Genomic DNA, 26,456 nt, shown 5'->3' with positions numbered 1-26,456 from the left:
ACTATTCTCTTCAGTAGGTCATATGATTGAATGTAGTCTGGCCCAGGGGTGCGAAGGTGAACAGATGTGCACTGGAGTGACGAACCGCCCTTGCTGTCTCTTCCTGGCCGGTTCCCCTCTCTCCGCTTGGATTCTCTGCCTCTGACCCTGTTACTGGGGCTGAGTCACTGGGTTACTAGTGCTCTTCCTTGCCGTCCCTAGGAGGGGTGCGTCACTTGAGTGGGTTGAATCACAGACGTGATCTTCCTGTCCGGTTCGGCCCCCCCTCGGTCTCGTGCGGTGGGGGAGATGTTCATTGGCTACACTCAGCGTTATCTCAGGGTAGTAAGTTGGTGGTCTGTTGATAATCCTCTTGTGAAATGGGGGCTGTCCTTTGACAAAGTGGGTGGGGTTATATCCTGCCTGGTTGGCCCTGTCCGGGGGTATCGTCAGACGGGACCACAGTGTCCCTCGACCCACCCCTGCCTCAGTCTCCAGTATCTATGACAGTATCTAGGGTCAGTCTGTTATAGCTGGTGTAATTATCCTGTCTTATCTGGTGTGCTGTGTGAATTCCCCCTATTTCTCTCCCTCTCTCCGTCCCCTCCCGTAGGGCCTGAGCCCTAGAATCATACCTCAGGACTACCTGGCCTGATGACTCCTGGCTGTCCCCAGTCGACCTGGTCGTGCTGCTGCTCCAGATTCAACTGTTCTGCCTGCGGAACCCTGACCTGTTCACTGGATGTGCTACCTTGTCCCAGACCTGCTGTTATTGACTCTTTCTCGATCTACCGCACCTGCTGTCTAGACCTCTGAATGCTCGGTTATGAAAAACCAACTGACATCTACTCCTGAGGTACTGTCCTGTTCCACCCTCTACAACCACTGTGATTATTATTTGACCCTGCTGGTCATCTATAAACGTTTGAACATCTTGAAGAACAATCTGGCCTTAATGGCCATGTACTGTTATAATCTCCACCCGGCACAGCCATAAGAGGACTGGCCACCCCTCAGAGTCTGGTTCCTCTCTATATTTCTTCCTAGGTTCCTGCCTTTCTAGGGAGTTTTCCCTAGCCACCGTGCTTCTACATCTGCATTGTTGATGTTTGGGGTTTTAGGCTGGGTTTCTGTATAGCACTTTGAGACATCTGCTGATGTAAAAAGGGCTTTATAAATACATGTGATTGATTGTCTCTGTAACGACATCCCACCACCAACGAAGCTACAAAAAGCTAACTGGCGTTTGAAGTTGTCGGTGCCGGGGGTCCCATTGTTTGAGGTCTGAGAATACGAGGCTATTCAAATAGTGGGATCCCAGTTGGCTAGGACAAGCAGCTTCCTTCACACACACACACACACACATGCGCGCGCACACGCACGCACACACACACACGCGCGCGCGCGTACACGCACGCACACGTGCGCACATGCACGCACGCACACACACACACACACACACGCACACGCACACGCACACGCACACACAAGACAACTTTACCCTCAGCTCAGGCAGGCAGACCTGTGTAGTGACTTTCTGTCTCCTCAGAGATTCCAGGTCCCTCTGCGCCCTCCTGAGTCCCTATGCGTCCTCCTGAGTCCCTATGTGTCCTCCTGAGTTCCTACCCGCCCTCCTGAGTCCCTACCCATCCTCCTGAGTCCCAACGTTTCCCTGAGTCCCTACCCGTACCCCTGAATCCCTACCCGTACCCCTGAGTTCCTACCCATCCTCCTGAGTCCCTACCCGTCCTCTTGAGTCCCTACCCGTCCCCCTGAGTCCCTACCCATCCTCCTGAGTCCCTACCCATCCCCCTGAGTCCCTACCTGTCCCCCTGAGTCCCTACCCATCCCCCTGAGTCCCTACCCATCCTCTTGAGTCCCTACCCATCCCCCTGATTCCCTACCCGTCCTCCTGAGTCCCTACCCGTCCCCCTGAGGCCCTACCCATTCTCCTGAGTCCCTACCCGTCCCCTTGAGTCCCTACCCGTCATCCTGAGTCCCAACGTTTCCCCCTGAGTCCCTACCCGTCCCACTTAGGCCCAACGTTTCCCCCCGAGTCCCTACCCGTACCCCTGAGGTCCTACCCGTCCTCCTGAGTCCCTATGCATCCTCCTGAGTCCCTATGCGTCCTCCTGAGTCCCTATGCATCCTCCTGAGTCCCTATGCATCCTCCTGAGTCCCTATGCATCCTCCTGAGTCCCTATGCATCCTCCTGAGTCCCTATGCTTCCCCCTGAGTCCCTATGCGTCCTCCTGAGTCCCTATGCATCCTCCTGAGTCCCTATGCATCCTGCTGAGTCCCTATGCGTCCCCCTGAGTCCCTATGCGTCCTCCTAAGTCCCAACGTGTCCTCCTGGAGGAGCCTACTGTAGAAAGGAGACTACTGTATTAAGGAGCCTACTGTAGAAAGGAGACTACTATAGAAAGGAGACTACTGTAGAAAGGAGACTACTACAGAAAGGAGACTACTGTAGAAAGGAGACAACTGTAGAAAGGAGACTACTGTATTGAGGAGACTACTGTAGAAAGGAGACTACTATAGAAAGGAGACTAATATAGAAAGGAGACAATTGTAGAAAGGAGACTAATATAGAAAGGAGACTACTAAAGAAAGGAGACTACTATAGAAAGGAGACTCATATAGAAAGGAGACTACTGTAGAAAGGAGTCTACTATAGAAAGGAGACTACTGTAGAAAGGAGACTGCTGTAGAAAGGAGACTCATATAGAAAGGAGACTACTGTAGAAAGGAGACTCATATAGAAAGGAGACTACTATAGAAAGGAGACTACTATAGAAAGGAGACTACTATAGAAAGGAGACTACTGTAGAAAGGAGACTACTATAGAAAGGAGACTACTGTAGAAAGGAGACTACTGTAGAAAGGAGACTACTGTAGAAAGGAGACTACTATAGAAAGGAGACTACTGTAGAAAGGAGTCTAATAATTTCCCATATAGGGTACTGCCTTTGACCAGAGAAAGTGGAGCACTACATACAAAATAGGGTGCCATTTGGACCGCAGAACATTTTTTATTTTTTATTTAACCTTTATTTAACTAGGCAAGTCAGTTAAGAACAAATTATTATTTAAAATGACAGCCTAACGGGGAACAGTGGGTTCCTACTGAAGGAGGGCCTACTGAAGGAGGGCCTACTGAAGGCGGGCCTACTGAAGGAGGGCCTACTGAAGGAGGGCCAACTGAAGGCGGGCCTACTGAAGGAGGGCCTACTGAAGGCGGTATTCCTCTTTAAGGAATACCTAGGATAGGATAAGTAATCCTTCTCACCCCCCCCCCTAAAAGATTTAGATGCACTATTGTAAAGTGGCTGTTCCACTGGATGTCTTAAGGTGAATGCACCAATTTGTAAGTCGCTCTGGATAAGAGCGTCTGCTAAATGACTTAAATGTAATGTAAATGTAATGAAAGCGGGCCTACTGAAGGAGGGCCTACTGAAGGAGGGCCTACTGAAGGAGGGCCTACTGAAGGCGGGCCTACTGAAGGAGGGCCTACTGAAGGCGGGCCTACTGAAGGAGGGCCTACTGAAGGAGGGCCTACTGAAGGAGGGCCTACTGAAGGCGGGCCTACTGAAGGCGGGCCTACTGAAGGAGGGCCTACTGAAGGCGGGCCTACTGAAGGAGGGCCTACTGAAGGCGGGCCTACTGAAGGAGGGCCTACTGAAGGAGGGCCTACTGAAGGAGGGCCTACTGAAGGCGGGCCTACTGAAGGCGGGCCTACTGAAGGCGGGCCTACTGAAGGAGGGCCTACTGAAGGCGGGCCTACTGTGAAAGCGAATGTTCTTCCTAGGCGAGGAAAGGTAGGGGTTAGTAGGTGCTGAAAATATCACCTTTTGAGCGATGGCCGCATTAGGTGTTAGCCATTGAATGCATCATCGGAGCGGGTGTTAGTCACAAGATGGGGGGTATAGCAGAATTTTCAGAAAAGATGGAGGGTATAGCAGAATTTTCAGAAAAGATGGAGGGTGTAGCAGAATTATCAGAAAACATGGAGGGTATAGCAGAATTATCAAACAAGATGGGGGGTATAGCAGAATTATCAGAAAATATGGAGGGTATAGCAGAATTATCAGAAAAGATGGAGGGTATAGCAGAATTATCAAACAAGATGGGGGGTATAGCAGAATTATCAAACAAGATGGAGGGTATAGCAGAATTATCAAACAAGATGGAGGGTATAGCAGAATTATCAAACAAGATGGGGGGGTATAGCAGAATTATCAAACAAGATGGAGGGTAATAGCAGAATTATCTGAAAAGATGGAGGGTATAGCAGAATTATCAAACAAGATGGGGGGTATAGCAGAATTATCAGAAAAGATGGAGGGTATAGCAGAATTATCAAACAAGATGGAGGGTATAGCAGAATTATCAAACAAGATGGAGGGTATAGCAGAATTATCAAACAAGATGGAGGGTATAGCAGAATTATCAAACAAGATGGGGGGTATAGCAGAATTATCAGAAAAGATGGAGGGTATAGCAGAATTATCAGACAAGATGGAGGGTATAGCAGAATTATCAGAAAAGATGGAGGGTATAGCAGAATTATCAAACAAGATGGAGGGTATAGCAGAATTATCAGACAAGATGGAGGGTATAGCAGAATTATCAAACAAGATGGAGGGTATAGCAGAATTATCAGACAAGATGGAGGGTATAGCAGAATTATCAGACAAGATGGAGGGTATAGCAGAATTATCAGACAAGATGGGGGGTATAGCAGAATTATCAAACAAGATGGAGGGTATAGCAGAATTATCAAACAAGATGGAGGGTATAGCAGAATTATCAAACAAGATGGAGGGTATAGCAGAATTATCAGACAAGATGGGGGGTATAGCAGAATTATCAAACAAGATGGGGGGTATAGCAGAATTATCAAACAAGATGGAGGGTATAGCAGAATTATCAAACAAGATGGAGGGAATATAAACAAGATGGGGGTATAGCAGAATTATCAAACAAGATGGGGGTATAGCAGAATTATCAAACAAGATGGAGGGTATAGCAGAATTATCAAACAAGATGGAGGGTATAGCAGAATTATCAAACAAGATGGGGGTATAGCAGAATTATCAAACAAGATGGAGGGTATAGCAGAATTATCAAACAAGATGGGGGTATAGCAGAATTATCAAACAAGATGGGGGGTATAGCAGAATTATCAAACAAGATGGGGGGTATAGCAGAATTATCAAACAAGATGGGGGGTATAGCAGAATTATCAAACAAGATGGAGGGTATAGCAGAATTATCAAACAAGATGGGGGGTATAGCAGAATTATCAAACAAGATGGAGGGTATAGCAGAATTATCAAACAAGATGGGGGGTATAGCAGAATTATCAAACAAGATGGAGGGTATAGCAGAATTATCAAACAAGATGGGGGTATAGCAGAATTATCAAACAAGATGGGGGGTATAGCAGAATTATCAAACAAGATGGGGGGTATAGCAGAATTATCAAACAAGATGGAGGGTATAGCAGAATTATCAAACAAGATGGGGGGTATAGCAGAATTATCAAACAAGATGGGGGTATAGCAGAATTATCAAACAAGATGGGGGTATAGCAGAATTATCAAACAAGATGGAGGGTATAGCAGAATTATCAAACAAGATGGGGGGTATAGATGGGGGTATAGCAGAATTATCAAACAAGATGGAGGGTATAGCAGAATTATCAAACAAGATGGAGGGTATAGCAGAATTATCAAACAAGATGGAGGGTATAGCAGAATTATCAAACAAGATGGGGGGTATAGCAGAATTATCAAACAAGATGGAGGGTATAGCAGAATTATCAAACAAGATGGGGGTATAGCAGAATTATCAAACAAGATGAATTATCAAACAAGATGGAGGGTATAGCAGAATTATCAAACAAGATGGAGGGTATAGCAGAATTATCAAACAAGATGGAGGGTATAGCAGAATTATCAAACAAGATGGAGGGTATAGCAGAATTATCAAACAAGATGGAGGGTATAGCAGAATTATCAAACAAGATGGAGGGTATAGCAGAATTATCAAACAAGATGGGGGGTATAGCAGAATTATCAAACAAGATGGAGGGTATAGCAGAATTATCAAACAAGATGGGGGGTATAAAGGAAGCATGGTTTTAAGGGTACGACTCTTTTTCAGCTTGCCAGAAGAACCTGTCGACTGCTGGAAGAAGATTTTTTCTTTTTAGCTTAAAATATATTTACATTATATTATACTTAAGTCAAAGTTAAATTCTATGAGGAATCCTACAGGTTACCTCATTAACAGAAGTGTGTTAAAGTAGCTGTTAGAGTTGTTAGATGCCATCAAAGTTGTAATAAACCGTTTTTCTTATTATTAAATATTGTGCTTCTCATAAAATTGTAATTGACCAAGAAAATGTTGTCTTGGCACCCCAATAAGGGTTAAGTTAAGGGCGCTGAAGGAGTCTATCACTGTGAATTTACTGTTGATGTTCGCTTAACATTGAAAGGTGGTGTCGATATGTAATTGATCCTGCAGAGGTGGTATTTTAGCTTTGACAACCTAACACCATTACAGTTAGTTGATAAACACTTGTATCTGTCTCAATGACGCTGCCCTTCACTCACAGAGGCAATAATGAGACAAATACAATGTTGCACTCTCTATACATCTCTATGTGACAGCGGGACAGAGAATGAGGAAGTGGATAGAATCACATTTTTTTAGGATTGTCGGTAAAATTAACTAAACTGAAGAAAATGTTTAACGCAATGTAAAGTGTCGGTCCCAAGTTTCATGAGCTGAAATAAAAGATCCCCGAAATGTTCCATATGCACAAAAAAGCTAATTTCTCTCAAATGCTCAAATTTGTGCGAGCGTGTGGGTGTTTTGTGTGAGAGTTTGTTTATACTTGCAGGTATCTGCACAACTGTAGCTGTGTGACTAACCAGGCCCCAGCTGTTGCAGATTCTCACACAGACACACACACACACACATAGCCTACTGGGAAAGCTGTGGGTCAGAGTACTGCTGCTCATCTCCCATAATCCTTTACTCTGTCAATACCACAGCTGCTGAGGATATCCCAGGGGTTGACATGCCACAGACTTCATACAAACTGTCGCTCTCTTTAGCTCTCTCTGTCTCTCTCTTTCTTTTTCTCCTTCCCTCTCGCTCTCTTTCTCTCCTTCCATCTCTCTCTTTCTTTTTCTCCTTCCCTCGCTCTATTTCGCTCCTTCCTTCTATCTCTCTCTCTCTTGCTCTCTCTCTCTCTGAATTCTTAGTGGTTTTAATGGGATTTCTGGATTCTAATGGTTTTAGACTGAACGAAAATATAAAAACAACATGTAAAGTTGGTCCTTCTGTGGCTCAGTTGGTAGAGCATGGCGCTTGTAACGCGAGGGTAGTGGGTTCGATTCCCGGGACCACCCATACGTAGAATGTATGCACACATGACTGTAAGTCGCTTTGGATAAAAGCGTCTGCTAAATGGCATATATTATATTATTATTATTAAAGTGTTGGTCCCTTGTTTCATGAGCTGAAATAAAAGATCCCAGAAATGTTCCAGACACACAAAAAGCTCTCAAATGTTGTGAACATATTTGGTTTCCATCCCTGTTAGTGAGCATTTCTCCTTCGCCAAGATAATCCATCCGCCTGACAGGTGTGGCATATCAAGAAACTAATTAAACAGCATGATTGTTACACAGGTGCACCTTGTGCAGGGGACAATAAAAGGCCACTCTAAAATATGCCGTTTTGTCACACAACACAATGCTGGAGATGTCTCAAGTTTCGAGGGTACGATGACTGCAGGAATGTACAGGAATGTACACCAGAGTTGTTACCAGATAATTGAATGTTAATTTCTCTTCCATAAGCAGCCTCTAACATAATTTTAGAGAATTTGGCAGTACGTCCAACCGGCCTCACAACGGCAGGCCGTGTGTAACCACGCCAGCCCAGTATTTCTGTCTGTAATAAAGTCCTTTTGTGGGGAAAAACTCATTCTGATTGGCTGGCCTGGCTCCGAAGTAGGTGGGCCTATGCCCTGCCAGGCCCACCCATGGCTGTGCCCCTGCCCAGTCATGTGAAATCCATAGATTAGTTCAATTTATTGAAATTGTTGCATGTTGCGTTTATATTTTCGTTGAGTATATACCGATAAATATCACCGAAATCTGACATTTTTTATCTGCAACAGAAAAAGTAGCTCGATTTATAGAGACGGTTTTCTATTAAGCGTTATTAAGCGTTATTAATTGTTCGATTGAATGACAGAGAAATGAAACTGTTAACTTCCCCTCTCTCATGGTCTCTCTCCTTCTCTCTTCCTCTCTTTGTCTCCCCCCTCTCGCACTCCCTCTCTCCTCTCGCTTTCTCTTTCCCTCTTTCTCTGAGACAGAGTACCCTGCCATGATACTGAGTGACCTGCTGGCACACAGTTTCGCCACTCCAACCTGTCCATCCATCACCTAGCAACCATGTCACCCATGGAGACAGAATAGAGGACGGATAGACAGTCTGGACAGACCCCAACCTCGCTCACCATGAGACCAAGATTTTCCAAAGTCCGCACAGAGAGAAAGAAAGAGAGAGAGAAAAAGATAGACAGACAGAGAGAGAGACAGAGAGGAGAGAGACAGAGATGAGCAGACAGACTTGCCTGAGAGAGAGAGAATCTGAGAGGACAGCACAGGAAGGTCGTGGGCTTCCCAACTCATCAGCATCAAACACATTAGAGAAATGTGATGTGAAGTTTTTAGAGCACTGCGCCCCCGTGACTCTCTCTTTCTCAACACACCACTGGCACTGAGGCCAAGGAACCAACCAACCAATGCTACCGTCCATCCCCTCAGCCACAGTATCTAGTTAGAGAGAGGCCTGTTAGAGTAGGAATACAGTATCTGGTTAGAGAGAGGCCTGTTTCGAGTAGGAATACAGTATCTGGTTAGAGGGAGGCCTGTTAGAGTAGGAATACAGTATCTGGTTAGAGAGAGGCCTGTTTAGAGTAGGAATACAGTATCTGGTTAGAGGGAGGCCTGTTAGAGTAGGAATACAGTATCTGGTTAGAGAGAGGCCTGTTTAGAGTAGGAATACAGTGTCTGGATCAGCTGTGTTTGTTTAGAGAGATGCCCAGCTTTCAGTCCCAGTCCCTGCAACACAGACATAGTCCAGGCCTTGCCCCAGACACACAGCCAAATCCCAGCCATCTCTCTCTCTCTCAGAGTTACAGAGGCACTCTGGAACTTTCTGTGTTAATTAATTATAGTTCAAGGCACCGGAGCAGCTGGAACAGATGGGTTGGAATGGAGTTGTTATTCTCTCCCTCATCTCCCCTTCTCCCTCATCTATCTCTCCCTCATCTATCTCTCCCTCATCTATCTCTCCCTCATCTATCTCTCCCTCATCTATCTCTCCCTCATCTATCTCTCCCTCATCTCCCCTTCTCCCTCATCTATCTCTCCCTCATCTATCTCTCCCTAATCTCCCCTTCTCCCTCATCTATCTCTCCCTCATCTATCTCTCCCTCATCTCCCCTTCTCCCTCATCTATCTCTCCCTCATCTCTCTCTCCTTCACCCCTCTCTCCCTCATCTCTCTCTCCCCATCTCTCTCTCCTTCATCTCTCTCTCCTTCACCTCTCTCTCTCCCTCATCTCTCACTCCCTCATCTCTCTCCTTCACCTCTCTCTCCCTCATCTCTCTCTCCCTCATCTCTCTCTCCCCACTATAAAGCTTCATTCTACAGAGAGCGAGATGGTAGGGAGAGTGAAAGAGAGAGAGAACATAACAGAACCGAGAGAGTGATTTGTTGAGCAGCTTTTATAGTAGCGTAGTGGCTTGCTAATGAGAGACCTGGTCTGCTGGCTGTGTGGTTACAGTGGTGGACTGGGTTCCCACAAATATGGTCTCATAAAATAAAATAAAACTTAGAGGGGGGCCGTGTGGCCGTGGGGAACAGCCGAAGAGGACTGTGGTGGTCTGAGGGGAGGGGGGGAGGGGGAATCAGGATCAACATACACCTCCAAGGGGTGAGACACTCCAGAACACCTGGAACAGAACACTTACAACAGAACACCTAGAACAGAACACCTAGAACAGAACATATAGAACAGGTCTATGGAGCTAAAAACATAAGCTGCTTCCTATTTGAGGTACAGTTTATGTTAGTTTTTTTACAGTTTTGGTTAAGAAAACTAAGAAAATATATTGATGGTTGACAGCTCAAATTGAATCCACCCCTCATGAGCGGCTGTCAGTGCTATAGCAGCAGGAAGCATTATAACTATAGCTGTGTGAAAGAGGGGACAGAGAGGGGACATCAACTGAAGTTCCTGGAATCACAGCGTCCCTGATGAGTGTGAAAGTGTCCCTACTACACCCAGAGTCACAAGACACACACACACACACACACACACACACACACACACACACACACACACACACACACACACACACACACACACACACACACACACACACACACACACACACACACACACACACACACACACACACACACACACAGTGACCAAAGAATTACTGGATAATGTTGTTTCACATTCCCAAGCACATGTTGCAGAAACAGCAGTGGGATCCAAGGTCTCTTGTTGTCCTTATCCAATCATCATTCAGCATGTTTGATTACAACTGGGATTTCCTCTACTCACTTCCTGTCCAAGTAGTTCCCATTGGATCCTTTCCCGCCATCCTCATCATAACCTTTCTTCCTTAATGATCCTGCATTCCCAAACTAGAACAGTCCCATTCCCTAACATTCCCAAACTAGAACAGTCCCATTCCCTAACATTCCCAAACTAGAACAGTCCCATTCCCTAACATTCCCAAACTAGAACAGTCCCATTCCCTAACATTCCCAAACTAGAACAGTCCCATTCCCTAACATTCCCAAACTAGAACAGTCCCATTCCTTAACATTCCCAAACTAGAACAGTCCCATTCCCTAACATTCCCAAACTAGACCAGTCCCATTCCCTAACATTCCCAAACTAGAACAGTCCCATTCCCTAACATTCCCAAACTAGAACAATCCCATTCCTTAACATTCCCAAACTAGAACAGTCCCATTCCCTAACATTCCCAAACTACAACAGTCCCATTCCCTAACATTCCCAAACTAGAACAGTCCCATTCCTTAACATTCTCAAACGAGAACAGTCCCATTCCTTAACATTCCCAAACTAGAACAGTCCTATTCCCTAACATTCCCAAACTAGAACAGTCCCATTCCCTAACATTCCCAAACTAGAACAATCCCATTCCCTAACATTCCCAAACTAGAACAGTCCCATTCCCTAACATTCCCAAACTAGAACAGTCCCATTCCTTAACATTCCCAAACTAGAACAGTCCCATTCCCTAACATTCCCACACTAGAACAGTCCCATTCCCTAACATTCCCAAACTAGAACAGTCCCATTCCCTAACATTCCCAAACTACAACAGTCCCATTCCCTAACATTCCCAAACTAGAACAGTCCCATTCCCTAACATTCCCAAACTAGAACAGTCCCATTCCTTAACATTCCCAAACTAGAACAGTCCCATTCCCTAACATTCCCACACTAGAACAGTCCCATTCCCTAACATTCCCAAACTAGAACAGTCCCATTCCTTAACATTCCCAAACGAGAACAGTCCCATTCCTTAACATTCCCAAACTAGAACAGTCCCATTCCCTAACATTCCCAAACTAGAACAATCCCATTCCCTAACATTCCCAAACTAGAACAGTCCCATTCCTTAACATTCCCAAACGAGAACAGTCCCATTCCTTAACATTCCCAAACTAGAACAGTCCTATTCCCTAACATTCCCAAACTAGAACAGTCCCATTCCCTAACATTCCCAAACTAGAACAATCCCATTCCCTAACATTCCCAAACTAGAACAGTCCCATTCCTTAACATTCCCAAATGAGAACAGTCCCATTCCTTAACATTCCCAAACTAGAACAGTCCTATTCCCTAACATTCCCAAACTAGAACAGTCCCATTCCCTAACATTCCCAAACTAGAACAATCCCATTCCCTAACATTCCCAAACTAGAACAGTCCCATTCCTTAACATTCCCAAATGAGAACAGTCCCATTCCTTAACATTCCCAAACTAGAACAGTCCTATTCCCTAACATTCCCACACTAGAACAGTCCCATTCCCTATTCCCCTTGTCCCAAACCAATGGTTTCTGTCTGATACCTAAACATGAACCTCAACTCTCATACCTCACAAGAAAGTATATACTCTCCCGAAAGAAAGTACAGAACATCCTTCCATATTCCCAGTGTTTTATTTTTTTTTATTTAACTAGGCAAGTCAGTTAAGAACAAATTCTTATTTACAATATCAGCCTAGGAACAGTGGGTTTGCTTTGTTCACGGGCAGAACAATACATTTTTACATTGTCAGCTCTGGGAATCGATCTAACAACCTCTCGGGTACTGGTCCAACGTTCTGACCACTAGGCTACCTGCCGCCATGTAAAGTCATTCATTCATTATAGATTATTAAAATACCAACATTCTACTCTCTTCCAAAGGCCAGTGAACTAAAGAATGCTCTACAGTGCTCTAGAAAGCACTAGAATGCTCTACAACGCACTAGAATGCTCTACAATGCTCTAGAAAACACTAAAATGCTCTACAATGCTCTACAATGCTCTAGAAAGCACTAGAATGCTCTACAACGCACTAGAATGCTCTACAATGTACTAGAATGCTCTAGAAAGCACTAGAATGCTCTAGAATGCACTAGAATCTTCTACAACGCACTAAAATGTTCTACAACGCACTAGAATGATCTACAACGTACTATAATGCTCTAGAAAGCACTAGAATGCTATATAATGGACTGGAATGCTCTACAACGCACTAGAATGCTCTACAACGCACTATAATGCTCTACAATGTACTAGAATGCTCTACAACGTTCTAGAATGCTCTACAACGCACTAGAATGCTCTATAATGTACTAGAATGCTCTAGAAAGCACTAGAATGCTCTACAACGCACTAGAATGCTCTACACTGCACTAGAATGCTCTACAACGAACTATAATGCTCTACAACGCACTAGAATGCTCTATAATGTACTCGAATGCTCTAGAAAGGACTAGAATGCTCTATAACGGACTAGAATTCTCTACAATGCACTAGAATGCTCTACAACGTACTAGAATGCTCTAGAAAGCACTATAATGCTCTATAATGCACTAGAATGCTTTACAATGCACTAAAATGTTCTACAACGCACTAGAATGCTTTACAATGCACTAAAATGTTCTACAACGCACTAGAATGCTTTACAATGCACTAAAATGTTCTACAACGCACTAGAATGCTCTACAACACACTAGAATGCTCTATAATGGACTCGAATGCTCTACAACAAACTAGAATGTTCTACAACGCACTAGAATGTTCTACAATGTACTAGAATGCTCTAGAAAGCAATAGAATGCTCTATAACGGACTAGCATGCTCTACAATGCACTAGAATGCTCTACAACGCACTAGAATGTTCTACAACCTACTAGAATGCTGTAGAATGCACTAGAATGCTCTATAACGGACAAGAATGCTCTACAACGCACTAGAATGCCTATAACGGACTAGAATGCTCTACAACGCACTAGAATGCTCTACAACCTACAACAATGCTCTAGAATGTGTCAGGATTTGGCCAGGGTTGTTCCAGTTTTTGGTCACTAGATGCCCCCATTGTGCCTTTTGACCTTTTGTTTTCCCTTCAACCCCATTATTATTTGCACCTGTGCCTCGTTTCCCCTGATTGTATTTAAACCCTTTGTTTTCCTCTGTTCTTTGCTCTGTGTTTGTATGTTAGCACCCAGCCCTAGTACTCTGAGAACTCTTGTTGATCCCGGTGGACTCTCTTGTGGAATTCTGTTTTTTGTTCTTGTTTGTTTGTTTTTTGAGTATCTTTTTGGGGCTTTTTGTGCTTTACCTTCCACCTTGTGGATTTACCTTTTTTGTCTTGGAGGATTACCTTTGTTCTTGTAGGATTCCTTTTGAGGTTGTGGAGTTACATGTTTTCCTGAAGAACTTCACTTTTTACTTCATTAAATACACCGTCTCAAGTACTGCTGTGTCTGCCTCATCTTATGGGTTCTGCCGACTATTTGTGGCTCAGTTGGTTAAGTGACTGTTTCTCACTCCGGAGACCCGGGTTCGTAACCGGGTCCTGACAGAATGCACTAGAATGCTCTATAACGGACAAGAATGCTCTACAACGCACTAGAATGCTCTACAACGCACTAGAATGCTCTACAACGCACTAGAATGCTCTCTATAACGGACTAGAATGCTCTACAACGCACTAGAATGTTCTACAACGTACTAGAATGCTCTAGAAAGCACTATAATGCTCTATAATGCACTAGAATGCTTTACAATGCACTAGAATGTTCTAAAACGCACTAGAATGCTCTACAACGCACTAGAATGCTCTATAACGGACTAGAATGCTCTACAACGCACTAGAATGCTCTACAACGCACTAGAATGGTCTACAATGCATTATTTTTTTTTCACCTTTATTTAACCAGGTAGGCCAGTTGAGAACAAGTTCTCATTTACAATTGTGACCTGGCCAAGATAAAGCAAAGCAGTGCGACAAAAACAACAATACAGAGTTACACATGAGATAAACAACCGTACAGTCAATAATACAATAGAACAATCTATGTACAGTGTGTGTAAATGTAGTAAGATTAAGGCAATAAATAGGCCATAGAGGTGAAATAATTACAATTTAGCATTAAAACTGGAGTGATAGATGTGCAGATGATGATGTGCAATTTGAGATACTGGGGTGCAAAAAATAGCAAAAATAAATTAATAAATAAGAATATGGGGATGAGGTAGTTGGGTGCACTATTCACAGATGGGCTGTGTACAGGTACAGTGATCGGTAAGCTGCTCTGACAGCTAATGCTTGAAGTTAGAGAGGGAGATATGTCTCCAGCTTCAGTGATTTTTGCAATTCCTTCCAGTCATTGGCAGCAGTGAACTGGAAGGAAAGGTGGCCAATGGAGGTGTTGGCTTTGGGGATGACCAGTGAAATATACCTGCTGGAGCGCGTGCTATGGGTGGGTGTTGCTATGGTGACCAATGAGCTGAGATACGGTGGGGCTTTACCTAGCAAAGACTTGATGACCTGGAGCCAGTTGGTTTGGCGACAAATATGAAACGAGGGCCAGCGAACGAGAGCATACAGGTCGCAGTGGTGGGTAGTATATGGGGCTTTGGTGACAAAATGGATGGCACTGTGATAGACTACATCCAATTTTTTGAGTAGACTGTTTGAGGCTATTTTGTAAATGACATCGCCGAAGTCAAGGATCGGTAGGATAGTCAGTTTTACGAGGGTATGTTTGGCAGCATGAGGGAAGGAGGCTTTGTTGCGAAATAGGAAGCCGATTCTAGATTTAATTTTGGATTGGAGATGCTTAATGTGAGTCTGGAAGGAGAGTTAATGGTCTAACCATACACCTAAGTATTTGTAGTTGTCCACATATTCTAAGTCAGAACAGTCCAGAGTAGTGATGCTGGACGGGCGGGCAGGTGCAGGCAGCGATCGGTTGAAGAGCATGCATTTAGTTTTACTAGCATTTAAAAGCAGTTGGAGGCCACAGAAGGAGTGTTGTATGGCACAGTCCCCTCCCTGCTGCACAGCCTCCTCCCTGCAGCACAGTCTCCTCCCTGCAGCACAGCCTCCTCCCTGCAACACAGCCTCCTCCCTGCAGCACAGTCTCCTCCCTGCAGCACAGCCTCCTCCCTGCAGCACAGTCTCCTCCCTGCAGCACAGTCTCCTCCCTGCAGCACAGTCTCCTCCCTGCAGCACAGTCTCCTCCCTGCAGCACAGTCTCCTCCCTGCTGCATGCTGCTTCTTTTTAAATCTCTCTCTCCTCTTTATCAATCTCTCTCCCTCCTCTTTCTCAATCTCTCTCTCTCGTTCCAGCACAACCTCCATCTCCAGTCCTGAGATATCGCCCACATTATCGGCACACACACACACCCACACACACACACACACACACACACACACACACACACACACACACACACACCCACACACACACAGACCCACACACACACATACCCAAACATACACACACACACACACCCACACACACACCCACACACACCCACACACACACAGACCCAAACACACACACACACACACACCCACACACACACACACAGACACAAACACACACTACATATTTGATTTAATTCCACTACATTTTCTTTCCTTTCCTTTATGCTCCAAACTCCTCTCTCCTCTCCTCACTGGGACTACTCTGTGGTGGTAGAGGTTGCAGTTAAATACATTCCTCAGTTCTTACATAGTTGGTTAAGCGTTTACGGGACTACTCTGTGGTGGTAGAGGTTGGAGTTAAATACATTCCTCAGTTCTTACATAGTTGGTTAAGCGTTAACGGGACTACTCTGTGGTGGTAGAGGTTGGAGTTAAATACATTCCTCAGTTCTTACATAGTTGGTTAAGCGTTAACGGGACTACTCTGTGGTGGTAGAGGTTGCAGTTAAATACATTCCTCAGTTCTTACATAGTTGGTTAAGCGTTTACGGGACTACTCTGTGGTGGTAGAGGTTGGAGTTAAATACATTCCTCAGTTCTTACATAGTTGGTTAAGCGTTAACGGGACTACTCTGTGGTGGTAGAGGTTGGAGTTAAATACATTCCTCAGTTCTTACATAGTTGGTTCAGCGTTAACGGGACTACTCTGTGGTGGTAGAGGTTGGAGTTAAATACATTCCTCAGTTCTTACATAGTTGGTTAAGCGTTAACGGGACTACTACTACTAATATCTATGGTAACAGATATTCAACTATAGAAGGATATGGTAACATGTATTAAACTGTAGAAGGATATGGTGTAGAAGGATATGGTAACATGTATTAAACTGTAGAAGGATATGGTGTAGAAGGATATGGTAACAGATATTAAACTGTAGAAGGATATGGTGTCGAAGGATATGGTGTAGAAGGATATGACAACAGGTATTAAACTGTAGAAGGATATGGTGTAGAAGGATATGACAATAGGTATTAAACTGTAGAAGGATATGGTGTAGAAGGATATGGTAACATGTATTAAACTGTAGAAGGATATGGTGCAGAAGGATATGACAACAGGTATTAAACTGTAGAAGGATATGGTGTAGAAGGATATGGTAACATGTATTAAACTGTAGAAGGATATGGTGCAGAAGGATATGGTGTAGAAGGATATGACAACAGGTATTAAACTGTAGAAGGATATGGTGTAGAAGGATATGACAACAGGTATTAAACTGTAGAAGGATATGGTGTAGAAGGATATGGTAACATGTTTTAAACTGTAGAAGGATCTGGTGTAGAAGGATATGGTGTAGAAGGATATGATAACAGGTATTAAACTGTAGAAGGATATGGTGTAGAAGGATATGGTAACATGTATTAAACTGTAGAAGGATATGGTGCAGAAGGATATGGTGTAGAAGGATATGGTAACAGGTATTAAACTGTAGAAGGATATGGTCTAGAAGGATATGGTGTAGAAGGATTTGGTATAGAAGGATATGGTGTAGAAGGATATGGTAACAGATATTCAACTATAGAAGGATATGGTAACAGGTATTAAACTGTAGAAGGATATGGTAACAGGTATTAAACTGTAGAAGGATATGGTAACAGGTATTAAACTATAGAAGGATATGGTGCAGAAGGATATGGTAACAGGTATTAAACTGTAGAAGGATATGGTGCAGAAGGATATGGTAACATGTATTAAACTGTAGAAGGATATGGTGCAGAAGGATATGGTAACAGGTATTAAACTGTAGAAGGATATGGTAACAGGTATTAAACTGTAGAAGGATATGGTGCAGAAGGATATGGTAACATGTATTAAACTGTAGAAGGATATGGTGCAGACGGATATGGTAACAGGTATTAAACTGTAGAAGGATATGGTGCAGAAGGATATGGTAACATGTATTAAACTGTAGAAGGATATGGTGCAGAAGGATATGGTAACATGTATTAAACTGTAGAAGGATATGTGCAGAAGGATATGGTAACATGTATTAAACTGTAGAAGGATATGGTGCAGAAGGATATGGTAACATGTATTAAACTGTAGAAGGATATGGTAACAGGTATTAAACTGTAGAAGGATATGGTGCAGAAGGATATGGTAACATGTATTAAACTGTAGAAGGATATGGTGCAGACGGATATGGTAACAGGTATTAAACTGTAGAAGGATATGGTGCAAGATATGGTAACATGTATTAAACTGTAGAAGGATATGGTGCAGAAGGATATGGTAACAGGTATTAAACTGTAGAAGGATATGGTAACAGGTATTAAACTGTAGAAGGATATGGTGCAGAAGGATATGGTAACAGGTATTAAACTGTAGAAGGATATGGTGCAGAAGGATATGGTGTAGAAGGATATGGTAACAGGTATTAAACTGTAGAAGGATATGGTGTAGAAGGATATGGTGCAGAAGGATATGGTGTAGAAGGATATGGTGTAGAAGGATATGGTAACAGGTATTAAACTGTAGACGGATATGGTGCAGAAGGATATGGTAACAGGTATTAAACTGTAGAAGGATATGGTGCAGAAGGATATGGTAACAGGTATTAAACTGTAGAAGGATATGGTGTTGAAGGATATGGTGCAACTGTAGAAGGATATGGTAACAGGTATTAAACTGTAGAAGGATAGAAGGATATGGTGGTATTAAACAGAAGGATATGGTGAAGGATAGAAGGAAGGATATGGTGTAGAAGGATATGGTAACAGGTATTAAACTGTAGAAGGATATGGTGCAGAAGGATATGGTAACAGGTATTAAACTGTAGAAGGATATGGTGTAGAAGGATATGGTAACAGGTATTAAACTGTAGAAGGATATGGTGTAGAAGGATATGGTGCAGAAGGATATGGTAACAGGTATTAAACTGTAGAAGGATATGGTGTAGAAGGATATGGTAACAGGTATTAAACTGTAGAAGGATATGGTAACAGGTATTAAACTGTAGAAGGATATGGTGTAGAAGGATATGGTGCAGAAGGATATGGTAACAGGTATTAAACTGTAGAAGGATAGGGTGCAGAAGGATATGGTGACAGGTATTAACTGTAGAAGGATATTGTGTAGAAGGTATATGGAAGGATAACAGGTATTAAACTGTAGAAGGATATGGTGTAGAAGGATATGGTAACAGGTATTAAACTGTAGAAGGATATGGTAAAGGATATGGTAACAGGTAAAACTGTAGAAGGATATGGTGTAGAAGGATATGACAACAGGTATTAAACTGTAGAAGGATATGGTGTAGAAGGATATGACAACAGGTATTAAACTGTAGAAGGATATGGTGTAGAAGGATATAGTGTAGAAGGATATGACAGCAGGTATTAAACTGTAGAAGGATATGGTGTAGAAGGATATGACAACAGGTATTAAACTGTAGAAGGATATGGTAACAGATATTAAACTGTAGAAGGATATTTTGTAGAAGGATATGGTAACATGTATTAAACTGTAGAAGGATATGGTGTAGAAGGATATGGTAACAGGTATTAAACTGTAGAAGGATATGGTGTAGAAGGATATGGTGTAGAAGGATATGGTGTAGAAGGATATGGTAACAGGTATTAAACTGTAGAAGGATATGGTGCAGAAGGATATGGTAACATGTATTAAACTGTAGAAGGATATGGTGCAGACGGATATGGTAACAGGTATTAAACTGTAGAAGGATATGGTGCAGAAGGATATGGTAACATGTATTAAACTGTAGAAGGATATGGTGCAGAAGGATATGGTAACATGTATTAAACTGTAGAAGGATATGGTGCAGAAGGATATGGTAACATGTATTAAACTGTAGAAGGATATGGTGCAGAAGGATATGGTAACAGGTATTAAACTGTAGAAGGATATGGTAACAGGTATTAAACTGTAGAAGGATATGGTGCAGAAGGATATGGTAACATGTATTAAACTGTAGAAGGATATGGTGCAGACGGATATGGTAACAGGTATTAAACTGTAGAAGGATATGGTGCAGAAGGATATGGTAACATGTATTAAACTGTAGAAGGATATGGTGCAGAAGGATATGGTAACAGGTATTAAACTGTAGAAGGATATGGTAACAGGTATTAAACTGTAGAAGGATATGGTGCAGAAGGATATGGTAACAGGTATTAAACTGTAGAAGGATATGGTGCAGAAGGATATGGTGTAGAAGGATATGGTAACAGGTATTAAACTGTAGAAGGATATGGTGTAGAAGGATATGGTGCAGAAGGATATGGTGTAGAAGGATATGGTGTAGAAGGATATGGTAACAGGTATTAAACTGTAGACGGATATGGTGCAGAAGGATATGGTAACAGGTATTAAACTGTAGAAGGATATGGTGCAGAAGGATATGGTAACAGGTATTAAACTGTAGAAGGATATGGTGTAGAAGGATATGGTGCAGAAGGATATGGTAACAGGTATTAAACTGTAGAAGGATATGGTGCAGAAGGATATGGTGTAGAAGGATATGGTGTAGAAGGATATGGTAACAGGTATTAAACTGTAGACGGATATGGTGCAGAAGGATATGGTAACAGGTATTAAACTGTAGAAGGATATGGTGCAGAAGGATATGGTAACAGGTATTAAACTGTAGAAGGATATGGTGTAGAAGGATATGGTGCAGAAGGATATGGTAACAGGTATTAAACTGTAGAAGGATATGGTGTAGAAGGATATGGTAACAGGTATTAAACTGTAGAAGGATATGGTAACAGGTATTAAACTGTAGAAGGATATGGTGTAGAAGGATATGGTGCAGAAGGATATGGTAACAGGTATTAAACTGTAGAAGGATAGGGTGCAGAAGGATATGGTGACAGGTATTAACTGTAGAAGGATATGGTGTAGAAGGATATGGTAACAGGTATTAAACTGTAGAAGGATATGGTGTAGAAGGATATGGTAACAGGTATTAAACTGTAGAAGGATATGGTAACAGGTATTAAACTGTAGAAGGATATGGTGCAGAAGGATATGACAACAGGTATTAAACTGTAGAAGGATATGGTGTAGAAGGATATGACAACAGGTATTAAACTGTAGAAGGATATGGTGTAGAAGGATATAGTGTAGAAGGATATGACAGCAGGTATTAAACTGTAGAAGGATATGGTGTAGAAGGATATGACAACAGGTATTAAACTGTAGAAGGATATGGTAACAGATATTAAACTGTAGAAGGATATTTTGTAGAAGGATATGGTAACATGTATTAAACTGTAGAAGGATATGGTGTAGAAGGATATGGTAACAGGTATTAAACTGTAGAAGGATATGGTGTAGAAGGATATGGTAACATGTATTAAACTGTAGAAGGATATGGTGTTGAATGATATGGTAACAGATATTCAGCTGTAGAAGGATATGGTGTAGAAGGATATGGTGTAGAAGGATATGGTGTAGAAGGATATGGTGTAGAAGGATATGGTGTAGAAGGATATGACAACAGATATTCAACTGTAGAAGGATATGGTGTAGAAGGATATGGTGTAGAAGGATATGGTGTAGAAGGATATGACAACAGATATTCAACTGTAGAAGGATATGGTAACAGATATTCAGCTGGGCAAAACAGCCAAACATGAAGCAACAAAAAGACATCAGTAATGTGTTTAGTCCTCCCACTCTCACCATGTTTATCTTACATCAACATGAGAACCACACAGTCTCAAGGTTAAAAAGAAAAGCTTTCGAGGAAAGACCCACAAATATGCATTTCTTCTCTTTTCGTGGCCAGAATTTGTTTTATCGTAATGTAGCCTACTATTGACTCACTCAGGGGTCCTCCCCCCTACTCTAACTCTAAGCCCCCGCTATCAATACCCATGGTCAAGTCGTCTATGAGTGTCATTGTCCAGCTCTGGATAGGGCAGCATATTTACAGATTGTTCGCTTTGGCAAACGACCAGACACAGATTTACTCAATGATCCCTATGTGTTTTGGAGAGGGAGGGAAGGAGGGAGGGAGAGAGAGGGAGGGAAGGAGGGATGGAGAGAGAGAGAGAGAGGGAGGGAAGGAGGGAGAGAGAGGGAGGGAAGGAGGGAGAGAGAGGGAGGGAAGGAGGGAGAGAAGGAGGGAGAGAGAGGGAGGGAAGGAGGGAGAGAGAGGGAGGGAAGGAAGGAAGGAGGGAGAAAGGGAGGGAGGGAAGGAGGGAGAGAGGGAGGGAGGGAGGGAGGGAGAGAGAGTGAGGGAAGGAGGGAGAGAGAGGGGGGAAGGAGGGAGAGAGAGGGAGGGAAGGAGGGAGAGAGAGTGAGTGAGGGAAGGAGGGAGAGAGAGTGAGGGAAGGAGGGAGAGAGAGTGAGGAAAGGAGGGAGGGGGTGGGAGGGAAGGAGGGAGAGGGAGGGAAGGAGGGAGAGGGGGGGAGGGAAGGAGGGAGAGAGAGGGAGGGAAGGAGGGAGAGTGGGGGGGAGAGAAGGAGGGAGAGAGAGGGTGGGAGGGAAGGAGGGAGAGAGAGGGAGGGAAGGAGGGAGAGTGGGGGGGAGAAGGAGGGTGAGAGAGGGAGGGAAGGAGGGAGAGAGAGGGAGGGAAGGAGGGAGAGTGGGGGGAGAAGGAGGGTGAGAGAGGGAGGGAAGGAGGGAGAGAGAGGGAGGGAAGGAGGGAGAGTGAGGGAGGGAAGGAGGGAGAGTGGGGGAGGGAAGGAGGGAGAGAGAGGGTGGGAGGGAAGGAGGGAGAGAGAGGGAGGGAAGGAGGGAGGGAGAGGGGGGGGGAGAGAAGGAGGGAGAGAGAGGGAGGGAAGGAGGGAAAGAGAGGGAGGGAAGGAGGGAGAGAGAGGGAGGGAAGGAGGGAGAGAGGGAGGGAAGGAGGGAGAGTGGGGGAGGGAAGGAGGGAGAGTGGGGGAGGGAAGGAGGGAGAGAGGGGGGTAATATAAAAGAAAACACCAACATAATAAACGAACAGTGGCTAATTAGCATAATTGCATCATTCTCTTTCCCCCTGCTGTTGTTCTCATGTTACTGCTGCACTTTGAGGAGACAGAGATAAAAGCTCTCTCCGGTGACATGGGCTCCATCCTATTACCAGGCCCATTATCAATATGAAGGCCTGTTAGAATACAGTTCCAGTAACTCTTTATCAACATGACTGATACAGTCGCAATGGAGAGACACGAAGCAGGAACAGTCGGCATTATCAATCAAATCAAATCAAATTTTATTTGTCACATACACATGGTTAGCAGATGTTAGTGCGAGTGTAGCGAAATGCTTGTGCTTCTAGTTCCGACAATGCAGTAATAACCAACAAGTAAACTAGCTAACAATTCCAAAACTACTACCTTAGTGTAAGGGGATAAAGAATATGTACAGAAAGATATATGAATGAGTGATGGTACAGAGCGGCATAGGCAAGATACAGTAGATGGTATTGAGTACAGTATATACATATGAGATGAGTATGTAAACAAAGTGGCATAGTTAAAGTGGCTAGTGATACATGTATTACATAAGGATGCAGTAGATGATATAGAGTACAGTATATACGTATACATATGAGATGAATAATGTAGGGTATGTAAACATTATATTAAGTAGCATTGTTTAAAGTGGCTAGTCATATATTTTACATAATTTCCCATCAATTCCCATTATTAGAGTGGCTGGAGTTGAGTCAGTGTGTTGGCAGCAGCCACTCAATGTTAGTGGTGGCTGTTTAACAGTCTGATGGCCTTGAGATAGAGGCTGTTTTTCAGTCTCTCGGTCCCAGCTTTGATGCACCTGTACTGACCTCGCCTTCTGGATGATAGCGGGGTGAACAGGCAGTGGCTCGGGTGGTTGTTGTCCTTGATGATCTTTATGGCCTTCCTGTGACATCGGGTGGTGTAGGTGTCCTGGAGGGCAGGTAGTTTGCCCCCGGTGATGCGTTGTGCAGACCTCACTACCCTCTGTAGAGCCTTACGGTTGAGGGCGGAGCAGTTGCCGTACCAGTCGGTGATACAGCCCAACAGGATGCTCTCGATTGTGCATCTGTAGAAGTTTGTGAGTGCTTTTGGTGACAAGCCGCATTTCTTCAGCCTCCTGAGGTTGAAGAGGCGCTGCTGCGCCTTCTTCACGATGCTGTCTGTGTGGGTGGACCAATTCAGTTAGTCTGTGATGTGTACGCTGAGGAACTTAAAACTTACTACCCTCTCCACTACTGTTCCATCGATGTGGATAGGGGGGTGTTCCCTCTGCTGTTTCCTGAAGTCCACAATCATCTCCTTAGTTTTGTTGACGTTGAGTGTGAGGTTATTTTCCTGACACCACACTCCGAGGGCCCTCACCTCCTCCCTGTAGGCCGTCTCGTCGTTGTTGGTAATCAAGCCTACCACTGTTGTGTCGTCCGCAAACTTGATGATTGAGTTGGAGGCGTGCATGGCCACGCAGTCGTGGGTGAACAGGGAGTACAGGAGAGGGCTCAGAACACACCCTTGTGGGGCCCCAGTGTTGAAGATCAGCGGGGTGGAGATGTTGTTGCCTACCCTCACCACCTGGTGGCGGCCCGTCAGGAAGTCCAGTACCCAGTTGCACAGGGCGGGGTTGAGACCCAGGGTCTCGAGCTTGATGACGAGCTTGGAGGGCACTATGGTGTTAAATGCCGAGCTGTAGTCGATGAACAGCATTCTCACATAGGTATTCCTCTTGTCCAGATGGGTTAGGGCAGTGTGCGGTGTGGTTGAGATTGCATCTTCTGTGGACCTATTTGGGCGGTAAGCAAATTGGAGTGGGTCTAGGGTGTCAGGTAGGGTGGAGGTGATATGGTCCTTGACTAGTCTCTCAAAGCACTTCATGATGACGGAAGTGAGTGCTACGGGGCGGTAGTCATTTAGCTCAGTTACCTTAGCTTTCTTGGGAACAGGAACAATGGTGGCCCTCTTGAAGCATGTGGGAACAACAGACTGGGATAGGGATTGATTGAATATGTCCGTAAACACACCAGCCAGCTGGTCTGCGCATGCTCCGAGGGCGCGGCTGGGGATGCCGTCTGGGCCTGCAGCCTTGCGAGGGTTGACACGTTTAAATGTTTTCCTCACGTCAGCTGCAGTGAAGGAGAGTCTGCATGTTTTAGTTGCGGGCAGTGTCAGTGGCACTGTATTGTCCTCAAAGCGGGCAAAAAAGTTATTTAGTCTGCCTGGGAGCAAGACATCCTGGTCCGTGACGGTGCTGGTTTTCTTTTTGTAATCCGTGATTGACTGTAGACCCTGCCATATACCTCTTGTGTCTGAGCCGTTGAATTGAGATTCTACTTTGTCTCTATACTGGAGCTTAGCTTGTTTGATTGCCTTGCGGAGGGAATAGTTACACTGTTTGTATTCGGTCATGTTTCCAGTCACCTTGCCGTGATTAAAAGCAGTGGTTCGCGCTTTCAGTTTCACACGAATGCTGCCATCAATCCACGGTTTCTAGTTTGGGAATGTTTTAATCGTTGCTATGGGAACGACATCTTCAACGCACGTTCTAATGAACTCGCACACCGAATCAGCGTATTCGTCAATGTTGTCGTCTGACGCAATACGGAACATATCCCAGTCCACGTGATGGAAGCAGTCTTGGAGTGCGGAATCAGATTGGTCGGACCAGCGTTGAACAGACCTCAGCGCGGGAGCTTCTTGTTTTAGTTTCTGTCTGTAGGCAGGGATCAGCAAAATGGAGTCGTGGTCAGCTTTTCCGAAAGGAGGGCGGGGCAGGGCCTTATATGCGTCGCGGAAGTTGGAATAGCAATGATCCAAGGTTTTTCCAGCCCTGTTTGCGCAATCGATATGCTGATAACATTTAGGGAGTCTTGTTTTCAGATTAGCCTTGTTAAAATCCCCAGCTACAATGAATGCAGCCTCCAGATATATGGATTCCAGTTTGCAAAGAGTCAAATAAAGTTCTTTCTGAGCCATCGATGTGTCTGCTTGGGGGGGAATATATACGGCTGTGATTATAATCGAAGAGAATTCCCTTGGTAGATAATGCGCTCTACATTTGATTGTGAGGAATTCTAAATCAGGTGAACAGAAGGACTTGAGTTCATGTATGTTGTTGTGGCCACACCACGTCACGTTAACCATAAAGCATACGCCCCCGCCCCTCTTCTTACCAGAAAGATGTTTGTTTCCGTCGGCGCGATGCGTGGAGAAACCAGCTGGCACCGTCTCCGATAGCGTCTCTCCAGTGAGCCATGTTTCCGTGATTCATTGATTCATCCGTTGTCCTGGGTGAAAGGCAGAACACAGGATCCGCTTCGCGAAAGTCATATTCTTGGTCGTACTGATGGTGAGTTGACACTGCTCTTATGTTCAGTAGTTCTTCTCGACTGTATGTAATGAAACCTAAGATGACCTGGGGTACCAATGTAAGAAATA

The 26,456-nt window shown here is 44.1% G+C and overlaps 1 protein-coding gene and 1 long non-coding RNA gene across 6 annotated transcripts in view; one reads left to right on the top strand and one right to left on the bottom strand.

Moving 5' to 3' along the window:
* Positions 1-26,456, bottom strand: part of LOC118378553 (phosphoprotein associated with glycosphingolipid-enriched microdomains 1-like) — a 106,972-nt gene that overhangs the window by 57,198 nt on the left and 23,318 nt on the right. The window lies entirely within an intron of this gene.
* On the top strand, positions 17,830-20,205 carry LOC127909243 (uncharacterized). 2 transcript variants are annotated; one of them, XR_008070375.1, is made up of 3 exons: positions 17,830-17,924; positions 19,782-19,871; positions 19,962-20,205. It is a non-coding gene; the product is annotated as an uncharacterized LOC127909243 (long non-coding RNA). The 2 variants fall into 2 exon arrangements; XR_008070374.1 differs by lacking the exon at positions 17,830-17,924 and adding an exon at positions 18,101-18,268 and having other exon boundaries at positions 19,692-19,871.

This window comes from Oncorhynchus keta, chromosome 19, assembly GCF_023373465.1.
Source record: "Oncorhynchus keta strain PuntledgeMale-10-30-2019 chromosome 19, Oket_V2, whole genome shotgun sequence".
Lineage (NCBI taxonomy): Eukaryota > Metazoa > Chordata > Actinopteri > Salmoniformes > Salmonidae > Oncorhynchus > Oncorhynchus keta.
Note: the sequence above shows the minus strand (reverse complement) of the source record. Positions and strands in the feature narration are given on the sequence as shown.